Source organism: Rana temporaria, chromosome 2, assembly GCF_905171775.1.
Source record: "Rana temporaria chromosome 2, aRanTem1.1, whole genome shotgun sequence".
Taxonomy (NCBI): Eukaryota; Metazoa; Chordata; class Amphibia; order Anura; family Ranidae; genus Rana; species Rana temporaria.
Window position 1 is genome coordinate 357,925,189 of NC_053490.1, and position 20,471 is coordinate 357,945,659.

Sequence of the window (20,471 nt, forward strand, 5' to 3'; positions counted from 1 at the left end):
ACGTGGCTGTGGCCGCTCGTCCTTCTTTTCGGGAGCTGGCCGTGTTGAGCCTCAACATGCAGAGAAATTAGTTGAGTGGATGACCAAGCCGTCCTCATCCTCCTCATCCTCTCTCACACAGACTGATCATAGTTTGTCTGGCAAAGCAGCTACCAAGGCGTCCTCTTCCCTCTGCACAATGGCATCACACAATCCTTCCCTATTCCCACCATGTCCTCCTGAGGAGTCCCCCGAACTGTTTCAACACAGTGTTGGGTACATGCTACATGAAGATGCACAGCGTTTTGAGGACTCCGATGACGTAACACAGATAGAGGAAGGCATTGATGTGAGCCCAGGGAGAGGGGGTGGCCGAGAGGGACAACAATCTGGGAGTGATGTTCCCCCAGCTGGAGCATACTGCCAGGTTTTCGACAGTGATGATGAGGAGGGAGGGGATGATGAGGTCATTGACTCTACCTGTGTGCCTGATAGGAGAGAGGAGGAGGAAGAGGAGGAGGAGGAGGACGAGGCACAGGCACATCTCCAAAGACGCAGGATGCCCTCCAGGGGTCAGCTTAAGGGCAGCACACCAACTGCATTACGTGGCGCTGCTGTGTCTCAACGGTACAGCAAAACTTCTTTGGTGTGGGCCTTTTTTTAAACATGTCCATCAGATCGTACCTTTGCTGCTTGCAACATATGTTTCAAGCGTATCTCGCGTGGCCAAAACATCACCCGCTTGGGCACCACATGTTTGTCCAGACATATGTCGAGCTGCCATGCAGCTCGTTGGCAAGCATACCAGAAAGACCCACACCAAAGACCGAAGCGGACCTCCCTTGCCCTTCTGTGACCTCCAACCCCACTAGACCCCCAGTCCTCTCTGAAGCCTGCACCGAAGGCAACGTAGTAGTGGTAGTACATGTGGGCAATCTACTGATAGTAACAGACAAATTTCCCTGCCCCAGCTGCTGCAGCGCCGAAAGAAGTACGCTCCCAGCCATCCACATGCCCAGCGGTTGAATGCTAGCTTAGCAAAATTGCTAGCACTTCAACTGCTACCTTTTCAGTTGGTAGATTCTGCCCCCTTCCGTGAGTTTGTGGAATGTGCAGTACCTCAGTGGCAAGTACCCAAACGCCACTTTTTCTCACGGAAGGCGATTCCGGCTCTCTACCGGCATGTGAAAGGCAATGTCCATGCCTCGCTGGACAGGGCGGTCAGTGGTAAGGTGCATCTTACCGCTGACTCATGGTCCAGCAGGCATGGACAGGGATGTTACCTGTCTTTTACGGCCCATTGGGTGACTCTGCTGGCAGCTGGGAAGGACGCAGGGCAAGGTACAGTAGTTTTGGAGGTTGTTCCGCCACCACGCCTCCAAAACACTACTACTGCTTGTGACACACCTCTCTCCTCCACCCCCTCCTCTTTTTCTTCCTCTGTGGCCTCTTCCTGTGGTGATGTTTGCTCAGAACAAGCCATGGTCCGTAGGCGTACGAGGGGCTACGCAGGAATGCAGGCCAAGAGATGCCATGCGGTGCTAGAGCTAGTGTGCTTGGGAGACAGGAGCCACACTGGGGAAGAGGTTCTTTCAGCTCTGCAGGGGCAGGCTCAGAGGTGGTTGACGCCACGCCAGCTGAAGCCTGGAATGGTGGTCAGCGATAATGGCACCAACCTCCTCTCTGCCCTGCGACAGGGAAAACTCACCCATGTGCCCTGTTTTGCACATGTTCTCAATTTGGTGGTGCAGCGGTTCTTGGGCAGGTACCCGGGCTTACAGGATGTCCTGAAGCAGGCCAGGAAAGTCTGTGTGCATTTCCGGAGGTCATATAATGCCATTGCTTGGCTGACAGACCTCCAGAGGGAATACAACCTGCCCAATAACCGCCTAATCTGTGACATGCCCACCAGATGGAACTCTACGTTGGCCATGCTGCAGCGGCTGCACACGCAGCAGAGGGCCATCAATGAGTACCTGTGCCAATATGGCAGCAGAACTGGCTCAGGGGAGCTTGGTTTTTTTCACCACGCCAGTGGGCCTTGATCAGGGATGCATGCACTGTCCTGTCACCATTTGAGGAGGCCACGAGGATGGTGAGCAGTGACAGTGCATGCATCAGTAAGACTGTCCCGCTTATTCACATGTTGGAGCACACCCTACGTGGAATAATGGACAGGGCCCTTGAGGCAGAACAGAGGGAGGAAGAGGAGGACTTCCTTACCTCTCAAGGCCCCCTTTATCCAGACACTGTTCCTGCTTGCCCACCTAGAACACAGGAAGAGGAGGATGAGGAGGAGGAGGAGGATTGTATTAGCAGCATGGAGGTGGAGCCTAGCACTCAGCATCAACAGCAGCAGTCTTCAAGGGATCATTTACAGTCCCAAGGAACACATGGACTTTTACGTGGCTGGGATGAGGTGGCTGCCGATCCTGTCGTCCTCAGTGACCCAGAGGACTGTGCCCCGAATGCCTCTGCAAACCTACGCTGCATGGCCTCCCTGATCCTGCAAAGCCTGCGTAAGGATCCTCGTGTACGTGCTATCAAGGAGAGGGATCATTACTGGCTGGCAACTCTCCTTGATCCACGTTACAACAGTAAGGTAGCGGACCTTATGTTGCCATCGCAGAGGGAGCAGAAGATGAAACTTCTGCGGGAGGCCTTGCAGAAGGGTCTGTGCAATGCGTTCCCAGAACCGGGGGGATTAACAAAACCTGGCCCTGGACAACGTCTTGCTGAGGCTTCGGTGAGTCAGAGAAGGAGCGGTGGAGAAGGTGGCCGTCTGACCGATGCGTTCAAACTATTTTTTAGTCCGCAGCCCCAAGGTCTGACCGGTTCCAGCAACCATCGCCAGCGTCTGGTTTACATTGTCCGGGAATACCTAGCGGCAGTGGCGGCTGGTGCTCAAATTGTTTGGGGGGGGCGAAAACGAAAAAAAAATAAAACAATTGCAGCCTCACTGGGCCCATCAATTATCACCACTGTGCCATGCCATCAAACACAGCCACTGTGCCATGCCATCAAAACGCAACCACTGTGCCATGCCATCAAACACAGCCACTATGCCATCAATTGTCACCACTTTGCCATGCCATCAATTGTCACCACTTTGCCATGCCATCAATTGTCACCACTTTGCCATGCCATCAATTGTCACCACTGTGCCATCAATTGTCACCACTGTGCCATGCCATCAATTGTCACCACTGTGCCATGCCATCAATTGTTACCACTGTGCCATCAATTGTCACCACTGTGCCATGCCATCAATTGTTACCACTGTGCCATCAATTGTCACCACTGTGCCACCAATTGTCACCACTGTGCCACCAATTGTCACCACTGTGCCCATCAATTGTCACCACTGTGCCATGCCATCAATTGTTACCACTGTGCCATCAATTGTCACCACTGTGCCATGCCATCAATTGTTACCACTGTGCCATGCCATCAATTGTTACCACTGTGCCATCAATTGTCACCACTGTGCCATGCCATCAATTGTTACCACTGTGCCATGCCATCAATTGTTACCACTGTGCCATGCCATCAATTGTTACCACTGTGCCATGCCATCAATTGTTACCACTGTGCCATCAATTGTCACCACTGTACAATGCCATCAATTGTTACCACTGTGCCACCAATTGTCACCACTGTGCCACCAATTGTCACCACTGTGCCCATCAATTGTCACCACTGTGCCATGCCATCAATTGTTACCACTGTGCCATCAATTGTCACCACTGTGCCATGCCATCAATTGTTACCACTGTGCCATCAATTGTCACCACTGTGCCATCAATTGTTACCACTGTGCCATGCCACCAATTGTCACCACTGTGCCCATCAATTGTCACCACTGTGCCCATCAATTGTCACCACTGTGCCATGCCATCAATTGTCACCACTGTGCCCATCAATTGTCACCACTGTGCCATGCCATCAATTGTTACCACTGTGCCATCAATTGTCACCACTGTGCCATGCCATCAATTGTTAACACTGTGCCATCAATTGTCACCACTGTGCCATGCCATCAATTGTTACCACTGTGCCATCAATTGTTACCACTGTGCCATGCCACCAATTGTCACCACTGTGCCCATCAATTGTCACCACTGTGCCCATCAATTGTCACCACTGTGCCATCAATTGTCACCACTGTGCCATCAATTGTCACCACTGTGCCCATCAATTGTCACCACTGTGCCCATCAATTGTCACTGTCCAGACATCCATCCACCTCGGAGCTTTATATTATAACCTGCTGGGACTTGTAGTTCTCCATCATCTCCTGGGGCTCAGGTGCATGCAATCCACCATATTTGTTCAGTTTTTCTCACTGCTGGGACTTGTAGTCCCATAGAGGGTGGATTGCATGCACCTGAGCCCCAGTAGATGATGGAGAACTACAAGTCCCAGCAGTCTAAATACAATAACAGGCTCCAAGGTGGATGGGTGGGGATCAGGCAGTGCACCGCTGTCCGCTGATGACCTAATGGGGCGATCAATCAAATCCATTTTGAACTGAATTCTGTGGCTTGGCTGGCTTACCTTAGCAGTGCTCGGGCAGTGTGAACTTCAGAGAAAGTGGGGGGGAGGGGAGGAGACTTACACAATGACAGGACTCGGAGTGAACTAGGGGGGGAGGGGGCCCCTCCCCCCTAGTTCACTCCGAGTCCTGTCAGTGTGTAAGTTCAGTGACAAGCAGCAGCAGCAGCCCCCCTCCCCTCCCCCCCAGTTCACTCCGAGTCCTGCCACCCAGACCCACTCCGCTCCAGATCAGCAGTGTGCACTCGCAACAGCTTCAGGTCCCCCCCCCCACCTCAATGTGCCGATCAGACGCCTGATCGGCACATTGAGGTGGGGGAAACAGGTAAGAGAGCTGCCGCTCCAGGTGAGCTCACTAGGGTAATTGATGTCCACTCAGAAGCAGATGGGTGCTGGCAATGCACAGGATGTGCAAAAACAATAAGGATATGGACAGCCGCACTCCAGTAACTTGAAAAAAGACGTGCCCTTTATTGGGTACAGGAAAAAATGCACTACAGATATCAGCACACAGTGGGATAAACAGCTGACGCGTTTCGCATTGAGTGTCAATGCTTAATCATAGCTATCAGCTATATAGCTATGATTAAGCATTGACACTCAATGCGAAACGCGTCAGATGTTTATCCCACTGTGTGCTGATATCTGTAGTGCATTTTTTCCTGTACCCAATAAAGGGCACGTCTTTTTTCAAGTTACTGGAGTGCGGCTGTCCATATCCTTATTGTTTTTGCACATTGAGGTGGGGGACCCGAAGCTGTTGCGAGTGCACACTGCTGATCTGGAGCGGAGTGTGGCGGCAGGGACTGAACTCCGGGTGGGGGGTGGAGAGGGGGGCCGCCGCTGCAGCTTGTCACTGGCAGTACTAGCGCCGACTCCGCAGAGAGAAGTATTCAGCTGCGGTGGGGCTCGGTGGTGGTGGCGGGGCTGGCAGGCAATGGATGCGGGGGTGCGGCTGGTGCTGGCGTGGGGGGAAGGAGCCGGTCTGAAAGAACACTGGTTGGCGCCGCTCCAATGGTTGGCGCCGCTCCTCTATGATGCCCCCACACGCGCTCCAGATATCACCAGAATACCGGAAGTGATATATTAATGGCACTGCCCACTGACCTCTCCTCCGGTCCCCGCCGAGCCAATCCCATGACAAACCCATGCATTCTAGCAAATCAAATGACAGTGGGAGTGTGTGCGGGCGCACACCCTAAACACGGGCAAATCAGCTTCCAAGCCTGCGATCAGCTGATTGCAGGCTGGGAAGCTTCCCATAGACCGCCGCATGTCCGGCGCCTGGTCACTCTTAAAGTGACATATTTAAAAAAAAAAAAAAAAAAAAAAAATTCACAGCTTGGGGGGGGGGGGGGGGGGGGGGGCTGGGCAGGGGTCGGCGCCCGAGCGCCCCCTATGGACGGGCCGCCACTGCCTAGCGGCAAGATCCGACTTGGACACCTTCCTCACCGAAAATCCTCTGGCTTACTGGGTCTTGAGGATGGATCACTGGCCAGAGCTTGCACAGTACGCAATTGAGCTACTGGCTTGCCCTGCATCCAGTGTTCTTTCAGAACGCACATTCAGTGCTGCTGGAGGCTTTGTGACCGATCACAGGGTGCGCCTCTCCACCGACTCTGTTGATCGACTGACCTTCATCAAAATGAATCAGGCTTGGATCAACACCAGCTACCAAGCACCTGATGCTGATGTTACTGAATAATAATTTTTGGTTGAAATGTCAGATCCCTTTGAGACTGCTGATGCTGAGTGACTGTCCTGTTATGCTGCTGATGGAATATCCTTCTCCTCCTCACTTTTCTTGCTGATAGCTAGTAAGAAATGTTGTTTTTCTGTGCTCCGCCACCAGTGCCTAAGGCCTAATTTTTCTGCCCGTTTAACAGGGGCGCCTAATAAAAATGTTTGATGCAATACTTTGCACGTGGCTCCTTGTTGAATGAATGAATGAATGAATGACTTGTATAGCGCAACGCATGCGAACTGAATCGCCTCTGGGCGCTTTTTCCAGCCAGTATCTGCTTGGCTGGTGCGGTCATTTTTACCCCGTAGGATCATGACACGCTAGGGACACACAGTCATACACACATATATACATATATACTGGGCCAATTTGGACAAGATCCAATTTACCTACCAGCATGTCTTTGGAGTGTGGGAGGAAACCGGAGTACCCGGAGGAAACCCACGCAGACACAGGGAGAACATGCAAACTCCTGGCAGATGGTGTCGTGGTTGGGATTCAAACCAGCGAACCTTTTGCTGCTAGGCGAAAGTGCTACCCACTGCACCACTGTGCTGCCCTTGTTGCGCTCCAATTACAGTATCTGTGAGGGGTTGCAGTGTTGTGTTGTGCCTAAGGCCTAATTGTTGTGCCCCTGTGTAACAGGGGCGCCTAATAACAATTTTTGATGCAATACTTTGCAAGTGGCTCCTTGTTGCGCTCCAATTACAGTATCTGTGAGGGGTTGCAGTGTTGTGTTGTGCCTACGCACAAATTTGTGTGCCCCTGTGTAACAGGGGCGTCTAATAACAATTTTTGATGCAATACTTTGCACGTGGCCTAAGGCACAATTTTTGTGCCCCTGTGTAACAGGGGCGCCTAGTAATAATTTTTGATGCAATACTTTGCACGTGGCTCCTTGTTGCGCTCCAATTACAGATATTGGGAGGGGTTGCAGTGTTGTGTTGTGCCTAAGGCCTAATTGTTGTGCTCCTGTGTAACAGGGGCGTCTAATAACAATTTTTGATGCAATACTTTGCACGTGGCTCCTTGTTGCGCTCCAATTACAGATATTGGGAGGGGTTGCAGTGTTGTGTTGTGCCTACGGACAAATTTGTGTGCCCCTGTGTAACAGGGGCGTCTAATAACAATTTTTGATGTAATACTTTGCACGTGGTCTAAGGCACAATTTTTGTGCCCCTGTGTAACAGGGGCGCCTAGTAATAATTTTTGATGCAATACTTTGCATGTGGCTCCTTGTTGGCACTCCAATTACAGATATTGGGAGGGGTTTGCAGTGTTGTGTTGTGCCTACGCACAAATTTGTTGTGCCCCTGTGTAACAGGGGCGCCTAATATAAATTTTTGATGCAATACTTTGCACGTGCTCTTTGTTGCACTCCAATTACAGCATGTTTGAGGGGTGCACTTTTTTCTACAATTTTGCTTTTCACAAAAAAATAATGCCCCCCCCCACCCACCCCTAAAATAATCGAGATATTGTTGTCACACAGCACGTGCGCAAGCAGTATTAAATTACTTTGTTCTTATAATAATTTCATGTTGTGCAGGGACATTTCTAAACACGTTGCCACTACTATAGACACACAGCAGGTGTGATATTTAAGGAATTTTTCATTTTTTCTTTTCACTTTAAAGCATCATTAAAATCGCTGCTCCGGAAAAACCGGACGTTTTAAAAAAAAAAATTTCCATTGATACATGTTCCCTGGGGCAAGACCCGGGTTCTGAATGACGTTTTCCAACATTAAATTGAATATTGGTCTTTAAAATGAGCGTTTTTGAATTCGAACGTTCGAGTCCCATAGACTTCAATAGTTCTAAATGTTCGTGCGAACCCGCGGTCTGTTCGAACATTCTGGTGCGAACCGAACCCGGGTATGTTCGGCTCATCCCTACTCAGAATCAAGTCGACGCCTGCTTGGAAGCATTGAACTTCGTTTTTTTCAGCACGTCGTGTGTGTTTTACATCACCGTGTTCTGACCCGATCGGTTTTTGAACTGATCATCGGTTCACCGCTGAAGTGGCCTGATGGTCTGATGTGCGTACAGCACATGAGACCATCAGGCCACTTCAGCGGTGAACCGATGAAAACGGTCCGTCGGAACCATTCTCATCGGATGGACCGACAGCCACTGTGCCCATCAAATGCAGCGACTGTGCCCATCAAATGCAGCGACTGTTCCCCATCATATGCAGCCATTAATTGCAGATAATGGCCGGGATTCAGAAAGAACTTATGCCAACGTATCTATTGATACGCGGCGTAAGTTCAAGGATGCGCCGTCGTATATATGCGGCTGTATTCAGGAAACAAGATACACCTGAATTTTGCCAAGATACGACCGACGTAAGTCTCCTTCGCCGTTGTATCTTGGGTGCATATTTACGCTGGCCGCTAGGGGAGCTTCCGTAGATTTCCGCGTCAAATATGTAAATGAGCTAGATATGCTGATTCACGAACGTACTTGCACCCGTCGCAGTAAGCTACACCGTTTGTGTAAGCCGTACGTCCGGCGTAACTTTACCCCTCATGAAGCAGGGGTAAGTCATGTTGAGGTAATGAACGTCGGAACAGCCGGCGTATTTTACGTTGTTTACGTAAGTCGTACGTGAATGGGGCTGGGCGTAGGTTACGCTCCTGTCGTATGAATGGAGCCAGCGTATCTTAGGGAGTAAATTTGACGTGATTCTGAGCATGCGCCGTTCGTTCGGCCATGCATTTACTGGGTCACTCTTCATTATAATACTACACGCCCACTGCCTTGCTACTTTGAATTAGGTGGGCTTACGCCGGCCATTTTACGTACGCCGGCGCAAGAAAGGGAGCAAGTGCTTTGTGAATACAGTACGAGCCTCTCCAAGTTACGTTGGCGTAGCGCATATCAGATGTGCTACGCTTTTCTAAAGATGCGCCGATCTCTCTGAATCCCGGCCTTAGACTCTAAATCATCCCCCCCAATCCATTATACCTATGCCCCAAATTCTGCCCCCTCCCCCAATCTATCATGCTTATGCCTCCCTATTCTGTCCCTCTCCCCCCATTCTATCACACCAAGGCCTAGTACACACGAGAGGATTTATCCGCGGATACGGTCCATCGAGGACCATCTTGAGGATTTCCACGGATTTGATCCGATGGAGTGTACTCACCATCGGATCGAAATCCGCGCCGAAATCCCATCGCGATGACGTGTCGCGCCGTCGCCGCGATGATGACGCGGGCGACATGCGCGACGCTGTCATAAAAGGAATTCCACGCATGCGTCGAATCATTACGACGCATGCGGTGGATCCCTTCGGACGGATTGATCCGGGTGAGTCTGTACAGACCAGCGGATCAATCCGTTGGGATGGATTCCAGCGGATAGATTTAAAGAATGTCTTCAAATTTTTATCCGCTGGAAATCCATCCCAGGGGATAAAAATCCGCGGAAACAGATCCGCTGGATAGTACACACCAGGGGATCTATCCGCTGGAGCCGGTCCGCGGATCAATTCCAGCGGATGGATCCTCTCTTGTGTACGGGGCCCTAGGCCTCCAATTCTGCCCCCCCCATCTATCATACCATATACCGGCTTCTCTCCTACTCAGCACAGGTAGGCTTTAAATGCGGGGGGACTCCTGGCTGCAATTGTGGGGGGCGGTGACTCCTGGCTGCAAGGGGACTCCTGGCTGCAAGTAGACTCTTAGCTACACAAGGGGACTCCTGGCTACAATGGGACTCCTGGCTGAAATGGGACTCCTGGCTACAATTGTGTGGGGACTCCTGGCTGAAATGGGACTCCTGCTGAAATGGGACTCCTTGCTGAAATGGGACTCCGTGCTGAATGGGACTCCTGGCTGCAATTGTGGGACATTTTGCTGCACTGGTAGACATGGGCAGGCTGCATTTTTGGGGCACGGATAAAGTTGTTGTTAATATTTATTTTTAACTTAATCCTGCATAAAACATTTATAAAATTTATGAGGGCCTGTCTAGGGCGTTATAGGGGGCGGGACATGGTAGGGGTTGGGCGGAGGGCAACTGGTGGCGAGTGCGCCTTTAGGCCTGGCTAGTAGCTCAGGACTTGAAATTTTGAGCCCTGGTATTAGTATTCATATTTTTTAAACTAGTAGTTAGTTTTGAATTTTGCCCCCGTCCCTCGTCCCCCCCCCCCCCCCCCCCAAGGCATCACATGCTTTTCCATGTTTTTTTTTATTAGCAAAAAGATGTTCTACTTACTACTCTGTGCAATGGTTTGGCACAGAGCAGCTCTAACTTTCTCTTCTAGGGTCCTCCACTGGCGCTCCTCCTCTCTTCTGAGTGCTCCTATAGCAAGCCGCTTACAGGATTAGGTTGACAGCAAGGGGAGCCAATGAGGAGAGAGAGAATAGCTCTGCTGTTCTTGGGCACAGTGTTAGATTGCGCTTAGGCTCAAAGGGCCAGATTCACAGCCGAGATACGACGGAGTATCTCAGATACTCCGTCGTATCTCTCAGAGTATCTATGCGACTGATTCATAGAATCAGTTACGCATAGATAGCCCTTAGATCCGACAGGTGTAATTGTTTACACTGTCGGATCTTAGGATGCAATACCGCGGCCCGCACTGGTGGGAGTTTGCGTCGTATACCAGCGTCGGGTATGCAATTAGTAGTTACGGCGATCGACGGCGGTTTTTCCGCGTTCGCTACGTCGCTGCTAGTCTAGTTTCCCGTCGCAAAGTTAGTCGTCGTTTTAGGTGCCCTAACTTTACACAGCACACGTATGTGCTGTATAAAGTATGGCCGTCGTTCCCGCGTCAAAATTAAAAAATGTTTCCTTCTTGCGTAAGACGTCTGGGAATACGGAAGTATGCTACGCACCGCCGTTCAAAAAAATTACGTCACTTCGCGCAAAGCACGGCGGGAAATTCAAAAGGGAGCATGCGCAGTAGGTCCGGCGCGGGAGTGTGCCTAATTTAAATGGCACACGCCCTTTGAATTACGCGGGCTTACGCCGGCACTTGCGATGAAAACTTGCGGCGGGTAACGTATCTACGATATGTTACACCGCGATTCTACGTGAATCTGGCCCAAAGTATTTAGGGGGGGTTGGGGGAAGCTGATCATGGAAGATTTTTTTTACCTTAATGGAGAGAATGCATTAAGATAAAAATCCTTCTGCCTTTACAGCCACTTAAACTCTCAGAAAAAATTCCCATAAACATGTTCTTGTTTATAAACTGCAATTTTTTTTGCTAAGGAATATGAAGCAGATTTTGGGTAAGCTTTGTGGCTGGCACTATGAAACTACAGGTCTGCAAATTGACAGTGTTGTAGGAAATGTGGTGGCAGAGGTGATGTCTGCAGTTGTGCTGCAGCGACCTAAACCAGTTTCCACCCTTTACTGCTCAAATGTAAAATTACGGTAATGCAGATGACACCATAAGAGATGAAAGACATGCTTCTCCAGGGCTTTTTTTCAGGGGGAACTTGGGGGAACTCAGTTCCACCACCTTTGGCTCAGACCCTTTGGTGCCTGCTCACCACAATCACTTGTAAACAAGAAGTCTGGTTTCTGTGTTTTACAAGTGACAGCTCTGCACTCGTTGTGTAACCCCTGTCATGTTACATATATTATTTTTATTATGTACTGTCTCTTTAAATGTCTATCTAGTTTGTCTCTTGTGGCATTCCGTAGTTTCCATGCTGCTCAGTCTCCTCCCCCTCTTTTTCTGTATCAGTCATTTTAATGCTGTAATTCATGTGACCTGTGTGTATCTTCTACCTGCATGGAAGAATCGTTCTTTTACCTGTTGTAACTTGCATTCTAACGGATCATACACGAATAAACATCGCCAGATCTTCTTTCATGTGAGTTTGTTACTGAGTAAGCTATCTGAAAGGTGATTTGGTATGGATAATCTCTTCAGGGCAATGAGCTCTATGTGCTACTGAAAACCACATTTCATAGCCTTTGCAGCCGATTCAGAATAATAAAAGAACGTATCCAGCAGCCTGCACAGAGATAACTGCGTCACAGGACAGATCATAGTGAAGTGTAACTGTGTTTATTGCATGAGAATTCTGCATACAACCCCAGCACAGCTTGTTACAGCTCCTCACAGTATACAGACACTCTTCATTGCTACAGTCAAGCCTGTGTACTGCAGGCCATCATGAGTGGAAAGGGCTCAGTGGGTGATAAAACACCACAGCATGCACCACACAGAGAAAGCCAGGATGAGGACCCAGAGTCCACTGCATTGACCAAACGCTCTGTGAAACCCACTTGAAGGTTAAAGAGAACTATGAATCCATGGGAACTGAACTAGCAACCAGTTTGAAGCAGATTTGGGATAAAATCCTCACCCACATTGATGTGATTTCATGTCCCACCATGAGTACTGCAACTAGAGGGCGCCATAAAAGCATCTCTCTGCTTCATATGAACTGTACCAGACTACAAGCAATAAATATAAAACTATTCTGCAAAGCATCAACACTGAGGAGTCCTTAGAGCAACTTAACAATGCCCAGCTTCTTAATGAGGAAAGAGAAAGCTCTATCCAGCGAACTAAAGCAAAGGCAGAAGCAAAATTAATGCTGCCACGGGACACTGTATCTCACAAATCTGTATCCACCAGACGTTCTAAAGGTTCCTCTAGATCCCGAAGTTCAAGGCACTCAACGCTTTAGTGAACAGCTAATAAATGCCCGCGCCGAAGCAGAGGCTATCAAGGTACGGGCCGCATATGCAAAAAGAGAGCATGAAATGGAAACCGAGGCAGTGCGTCAAAGGGCAGCAATTGAAGCTTAAAGGAACAGAGCAACTACGAGGCAGCTGCAGCAAAACTAAAGGTTTTGGAACAAGCTATCGGTGCAGATGAAAACGCTAGCGAAGGGGTCAGCGTCAAGGCAGATGTAGAAGATCCTTTTGAACGCACTAAGAACTATGTTCTAAACCACAGCAGTGAACACTCAATTACCTCCACGTTTCACGGCAACGCAGGAGGACTTCACCACATCATCAGGTAAAAGCTGTTCCAGCCACTTCCTACATGCAAACCCACCCCAGTGCAACTCCCGACTGTCATGCTGATCCCGCATATGTCACAAAACGGCACACTAATCCGCAAGCAAGTCGCCAGCCTCCTGCTAACAGTACTGTTCCAGACCTTCACCCAACAATTCAGCTGAATGCCCTTGCTGCACCATATCTTCCCACGTCTCTTTGCAACAATACCATAAACAATGCAATCCACAACAATCAACCAGCAACCTCCTATGTAAAGTCAGAGGCAACCGATACAACAGAGGTAGTAAAGTACTTACTTCGACATGAGATCACCAAGTCAGGCCTATTAAACTTCGACGCCATCCTGAAATTATAGAAGCTGGAAAGCCGCTTTCAAAACTACATTAGGCGTTATCGTATTACTGCCGATCGTGAGCTGGATCTGCTGATCGGGTTGCTTGGCCACAGTCTACAGAACGTGTCAAGAGCCTCAGGTCAGTTTACATCGACAATCCAACTGCAGGTCTCATCACGCAGCATGGGAGCGTCTAGAACAGACTTACGGTAGTCCTGAAGCCATAGAGAATGCATTGCTCAAACGATTGGAAAAATTTCCCAAGGATATCTGGTAAGGACAATAAAGAGTTCCAGAGACTCAGTGACCTTCTTCTCGAAGTCCAGCTTGCCAAAACTGACCCTAAGCTACCTGGCCCTCAGTTACCTGGACACTGCTCGAGGAGTTAACCCTATCGTTTGCAAGCTCCGCATGGCCTACAAGAAAAGTGGATCCAAGTTGGGTCATCATACAAACGGTAAAACAAGGTTTCCTTTCCCCGTTCTCCTACTTCTGCAATTTCGTCAGGAACATTGCTGACACCAAGAACGATCCTAGTTTTGCATTCAGCGAGTTCAATACTCCCTCACCTAAAGGTGACAACCTACATACTAGCTACAGGAACCGCAGAGGGTCCCGTGTCTGTTAGGAAGACAGACATTATTCCCACTCCGACCCAAACAAGAGCGGCAAGATCGAAAACCCAAACCGATTATGTCCCATCCACAAGAAGGCCTCATCCCCTCAAAAAATGTATCGGTTTCAGAAAGAAGCCCCTACAAGAACGAAAGGAACTCCTAAAGACTTTTGGGGTATGTTATAGATGCTGTGCTTCCACCGATCACTTTGCCAAGGAATGTAAAACTCCTATCAAGTGCATAGAGTGCGGTTCCGAGGACCATGTGCAAGCACTCCATCCCCTTGAGTCCAATCCTTCACAACATGCAGACCTTCCTCCTGGGCAGAACCACAGCGGGAAGAGTACAGATCACGTACCTAATTCCACCATGGTATTTTCTTCGTGCACTGAAGTCTGTGGGGAAGACCACTGTGACAAATCTTGCGCTAAAATATGCCTAGTGAATATTCATCACAAGGATCAGCCAGAAAAGACTTTAAGGGTGTATGCTATCTTAGACGATCAAAGCAATCGATCGCTTGCACGATCCGAACTGTTCGATCTATTTTGCACAAAAGGAGAGGTTCACCCTTACACCTTAGGCACTTGTAGTGGAACTACAGAGGTTTTTGGAAGAAGGGCTCATGGATTTATTGTGTCCTCCCTAGAAAATAACCTACAATTACCCTTACCTACACTTGTAGAGTGTAACCAGATACCAGCCAACAAAGAAGAAATACCTACACCAGAAGTTGCCCTCTACCACCCTCATCTAAGGTCAATAGCCAGTGAAATACCACCACTTGACAAAGATGCTAAAATCCTTCTTCTGCTGGGAAGAGATATTCTAAGGATCCACAAGGTACACAGGCAGGTCAGCGGACCTCCAGAGGCCCCATTCGCCCAGTACCTGGACTTAGGCTGGGTCATCATAGGCAACGTCTGTATAGGCAAAATGAAAAGGCCTACTAACATTTCTTCATTCAAGACAAATGTATTGCCAAATGGTCGTAATACTCACTTTGAGCCATGCCCACATCACTACTGGGTAAAGGAGAAGGTAACTAGCTGCAAGTTGCAACATTGCAACACAAACCTTTCCCCGCACCTACGATGACAGCTTTGGTTCTACAGTTTTCAATGTAAGCAGTGAAGACGACAAGTTGGCTCCTTCGGCAGAAGACAAAGAATTCCTTAAAGTAATGGACAATGAGTTCTTTCAGGAAGATTCCAATAGCTGGGTAGCACCCCTACCCTTTTCGCCTCCCGAGAGAGAAGCTACCAAACAATCTACATCAAGCAGTCAAAAGATTTCTCCTCCTTAAAGCGTACCTAAAGCAGGAAGCCAGAGATGGAAAGACATTTTGTGGACTTCATACAGAATATCTTTGACAGGGTCATGCCGAACCCGCACCCCCATTGAAAGAAGGAGAAGAATGCTGGTACCTCCCTTCCTTCGGTGTGTATCACCCACGAAAGCCAGACCAAATCAGAGTTGTCTTTGACTCCAGTGCCCAACATGAAGGCTTCTCACTTAACGACATGCTCCTCACAGGGCCCAACTTGAACAACAACCTCATTGGAGTCCTAATTCGCTTTCGTCAAGAACCTGTAGCGGTGATGGCCGACATTCAACAAATGTTCCACTGCTTCATCGTCAAGGAAGATAACAGGAATTACCTCAGGTTTCTATGGCACAAGGACAACGACATCAACAAAGAGGTAATTGATTACCGAATGAGGGTGCAGGTCTTTTGAGAACAGCCCTTCCCCAGCTGTAGCAATCTATGGACTAAAAAAGACAGCTCAGCTTGGAGAAGCTGAGTATGTGATCCGATGCTCGTCAATTTGTTTGAAAGGAACTTTTACATAGATGACGGGCTCAAATCCTTTCCTACTGCTAAAGAAGCAATTAATCTTCTTACCAGAACAAAGGAGATGCTAGCTGTAGCAAACTTGAGACTTCACAAAATTATATCTAACAGCCAAGAGCTAATGAATGCATTTCACCCTGAGGACTATGCTGCCAGTGTGAAAGACCTTGACCTTGGGTCAGACACACCCCCTATGCAGAGAAGTCTAGGTCTGCTGTGGAACATCAAAGTAGACACATTCACCTTCCAGGTGTCAACCTGTGACAAACCCTTCACCAAGAGAGGAGTCTTGTCGTAGTGAACAGCATCTACGACCCACTGGATTTGTAGCCCAGTCACCATCCAAGGTAAGATGTTATTAAGACAGCTTACTACTGATAACATAGATTGGGACACTCCGTTACCTATTGAGAAACAACAAAGATGGGAGAAATGGAGAGGTTCTCTGAAGACATTAGAACAGCTCCAAATTCCACGTTGCTATGGCCCCAGTCTCCATCTCAGCCGCTGTCCAGAGGGAAATCCATATTTTCTCAGATGCATCAGTTGAAGCTATAGCTGCAGTGGCCTATTTGAAGACCTCAGGAGTTAATGGAGACATACACTGCAACTTTGTTCTAGGCAAGACAAAGCTAACACCAAAACCCGCACATACCATACCCAGACTTGAACTTTGTGCAGCTTGTGCTAGCAGTGGAAATAGCTGAAGTCATAAAAGAGTGAAATGGACATTAACATTGATTCCTTCACATTTTACACAGACAGCAAGATAGTGCTTGGTTACATTTACAACCAAACTAAACAATTTTTACGTGTACGTCAGCAAGAGTAGAACGTATCAGAAGGTTCTTCCTTGCCAAAGCAATGCATCATATTCCCACTGACCTTAATCCTGCCGATTGTGGGACAAGAGCTATATCTTCAGTAGCCTCTCCTCGACTACTTGTGGCTGTCGCCTCCAAGATTTCTTTCTGAAAACTCCTACTCAATTTCCACGGACACTACCTATGAACTGGTACATCCTGACGATGATAAAGAAATCAGGTCTATGTACCCCACACTGCGTACCTCTGCGAGTTCAGAACAAAACTAAAGTCGCATCGTTTTGAACGTTTCTCAACCAGGTCATCAGCTGTTAGTGCTGTTGCTTATTTGATACACATTGCCCATTGTTTTAAAAGGAGGTTCTGCTCGGACTTTCTCACGACCAATCACGGAATTGGTGCTTCTTCTCCCAAGTGAGTGACTTAGGCAGGAGTACCGGCCTATACCTGCTATGGCCGGGGAGAATATCACTATCACTATTGACTGTGCTACTGTTGAAGTGTCCCACGATTATAAACGATAGAGCTACAGGACTCAAGCCATCTCTTTTTGGACGTCATGTTTCATTGTTCATTTACTGCATACCTCTTTGTGTTTGCGGGTATCTCGTATCTATGGTTTACACACCAGTTTTACCTTTTAACGTTTCTTCCCCTACAGTTCAAGTTGGACGTATCTTTATATATGTAATAGACTTTGAAATCTAAAGATTTCAGGCGGGGAGTGTCATGTTACATGATATTATTTTTATTATGTACTGTCTCTTTAATGTCTATCTAGTTTGTCTCTTGTGGCATTCCGTAGTTTCCATGCTGCTCAGTCTCCTCCCCTCTTTTTCTGTATCAGTCATTTAATGCTGTAATTCATGTGACCTGTGTGTATCTTCTACCTGCATGGAAGAATCGTTCTTTTACCTGTTGTAACTTGCATTCTACGGATCATACGACGAATAAACATCGCCAGATCTTCTTTCATGTGAGTTGTGACTGAGTAAGCTATCTGGAAAGGTGATTTGGTATGGATAATCTCTTCAGGGCAATGAGCTCCATGTGCTACTGAAAACCACATTCATAGCCTTTGCAGCCGATTCAGAATAACCCCCCTGAACTCTGCACCCTGTATGTAATGCAATCCTGGTATTTAATGCCCCTTTAATACCCTTCTACTGTTTTTGAAATCTGAACGGGTCATGGTTGAGTTCCTGCACCTATTTTCTGAGAAAAAAAGCTCTGTGCTTTCTGAAGTTCATCTAGAGCAGATCTTTGAAGGAAAATTTCAGAGCTGGCTTACCTATACCATTGCATTCCCTGTGAAGGACAGTGGAGACAGATGCATTTCACTGGGTATGGCATCAACCCTGTAACTTGGGACACAGCTCTGCTTTAGATCATTTGTAAACAGGAATTCTACCATGTCCTCTTTTACTAAATGGTTTTGTTCAGATAAAGGGGATAGGGGGATGCAACTCGCATGTCACAGTAAAAAGTGGGGGCAGAAGAGCAGGGTCTGACAGGAGGAACCAATCTGTAGCTATCGGGAGTTACTGAGGATAGGCTGGACGGTGGCTATTTTTTTTTATACTTTTTTCATCACAGACCACCAGTCTGTACGTTTAAAAGTTTTACTGCACCAACATAAAATGCATATGAAAATGTGGCATCAACAACTGAACCAATAACGATTAAAATACACATGGGAATTAACAGTGATAACTTAAGAACTTATAAAAGTTAACAAACTAGCAAGACTAAACACATGACAAAAATTAACCAGAAGCACAAATACTTAAAGCCTATCTAAATAAAAAAAAATATATATTATTTATTACAGCTTACCAGACCTTAGGTGAGGTGGCTGCATTAATTTTTGCCTTTTTCCTATTATTATTTTTACCCTGGTAATCACACAACATCTCTTCCCCACTGTCTTTATGGAGGAAGCCTTGGCTGTCACTCAGGCTGGCCTAGAAATGCTTTGTTCATGAGATTAGATTAGATTCCTGTCAAGATCAGGTATTTTCTATGCTTGCTGAAAATGTTTATAGCCTAAAAAAGCAAAATTATTGCAGCCAACACACTTAATGAATGTCAAGCTGCAAGATATAGATTTATGTTGTGTTACCTAATATATAGTGCTTTATCAATGTAGTATACTATTAAAACTGACTCCAAGCATATATAAAAGACAAAAATGAAGACAGTTTTAGCATTCATTAATACATAATTTTAATGTATTTAATGCATGCAGTGTATGTACCTGAATGTGAACTAGTATCAACTAGACATGAGTCCAAGGTTCAGTTGGAAGCGAACCGAACATAGGCTGTTCGAGAGCCATTAAATTTAGCTGTCAAATGTCATATTTAATAATTATACTATATACTAGTATATTATATATATTATTACTGCTAGTATACATGACAGATTCCCGCTGTCAATGTTTGTGCAGACACCGCCAAATCCTTAACAACTTGTGATGTCATTAGTCCCATTCACTTACATGGCAGGGAATCTATGGCCAGGTAAGCAAAGAAACCAAGGATAGTGTGGAGGCTCCCATGCAAAAATCAAAAATATCTAAGCATGAGGTCTCCACCAAAAATTCATAACAGACCCTTATCCAAGCATGTAGTCTTGCCGGCAAGAAAAAGAAGGTGATGGGTACCCCCCGCCCCACAATCTATTGAACCATACCAGACCACACGGCCTCAACATGGGACAAGTTGTTTTGCCAGGTGGGTACCCCCCATGTTGATTAGGTGAAGGGCCTCTTCCCCACAACCCCCGGCCCAGTGGTTTAGTAGGTCTGCAGGTGAGGGGCTTATTGGAATCTAGACTACTGCCCCCCTCATAAGGGAATTTGTAAGGGGGTAAAGTATCTAAACTCAGTTATAAAAAACTAAAGAATATAAACAAACTACAAACACAGTTTTTGACAAATCCTTCCATAAAAAAATCCATATATTCATCCACCCTCATTGATATCATCCAGCGATGTAGATGCACGTCGATGTTAAATAGTGCCACTTTCCAACACATGTCTGGTCCTATCACTGGGGACTCCTTTCCCAGTTGAAGCCTGTTAATGGGAAATGCATCAGACAGAAACACTATTTGTGACATTATCCCGCACGACCAGGGTGGTGCTGACCGCCGCTGTGTTTGTTTTTTATGCTGACCTTAAGCTGCCTTTTTTTAAGTGTATACTTAATTTTTTAAATACATTTTTTAAACGTATTACACTAAGGCCTCGTACAGACGACCGGATCTATCCGCTGGGATTGATCCGCGGATCAGTTCCAGCAGACAAATCCAGTCGTCTGTATGACCTAGCAGGTATTTTTCTGCGGAGATTCGTCCAGCCGATCGATTTCAAGCGATATAAATTTCTTAGCATGCTAAGAAATCTATCCGCTTGAATCGTGTCCAGCGGATTGATCCGGTCGTCTGTACAGACTCACCGGATCAATCCGTCCGCTCCCATCCCTCGCATGCGTCGTAATGATTCGATGCATGCGTGGAAGTAGTTACCTTCCAGCGTCGCGCACGTCGCCGCGTCA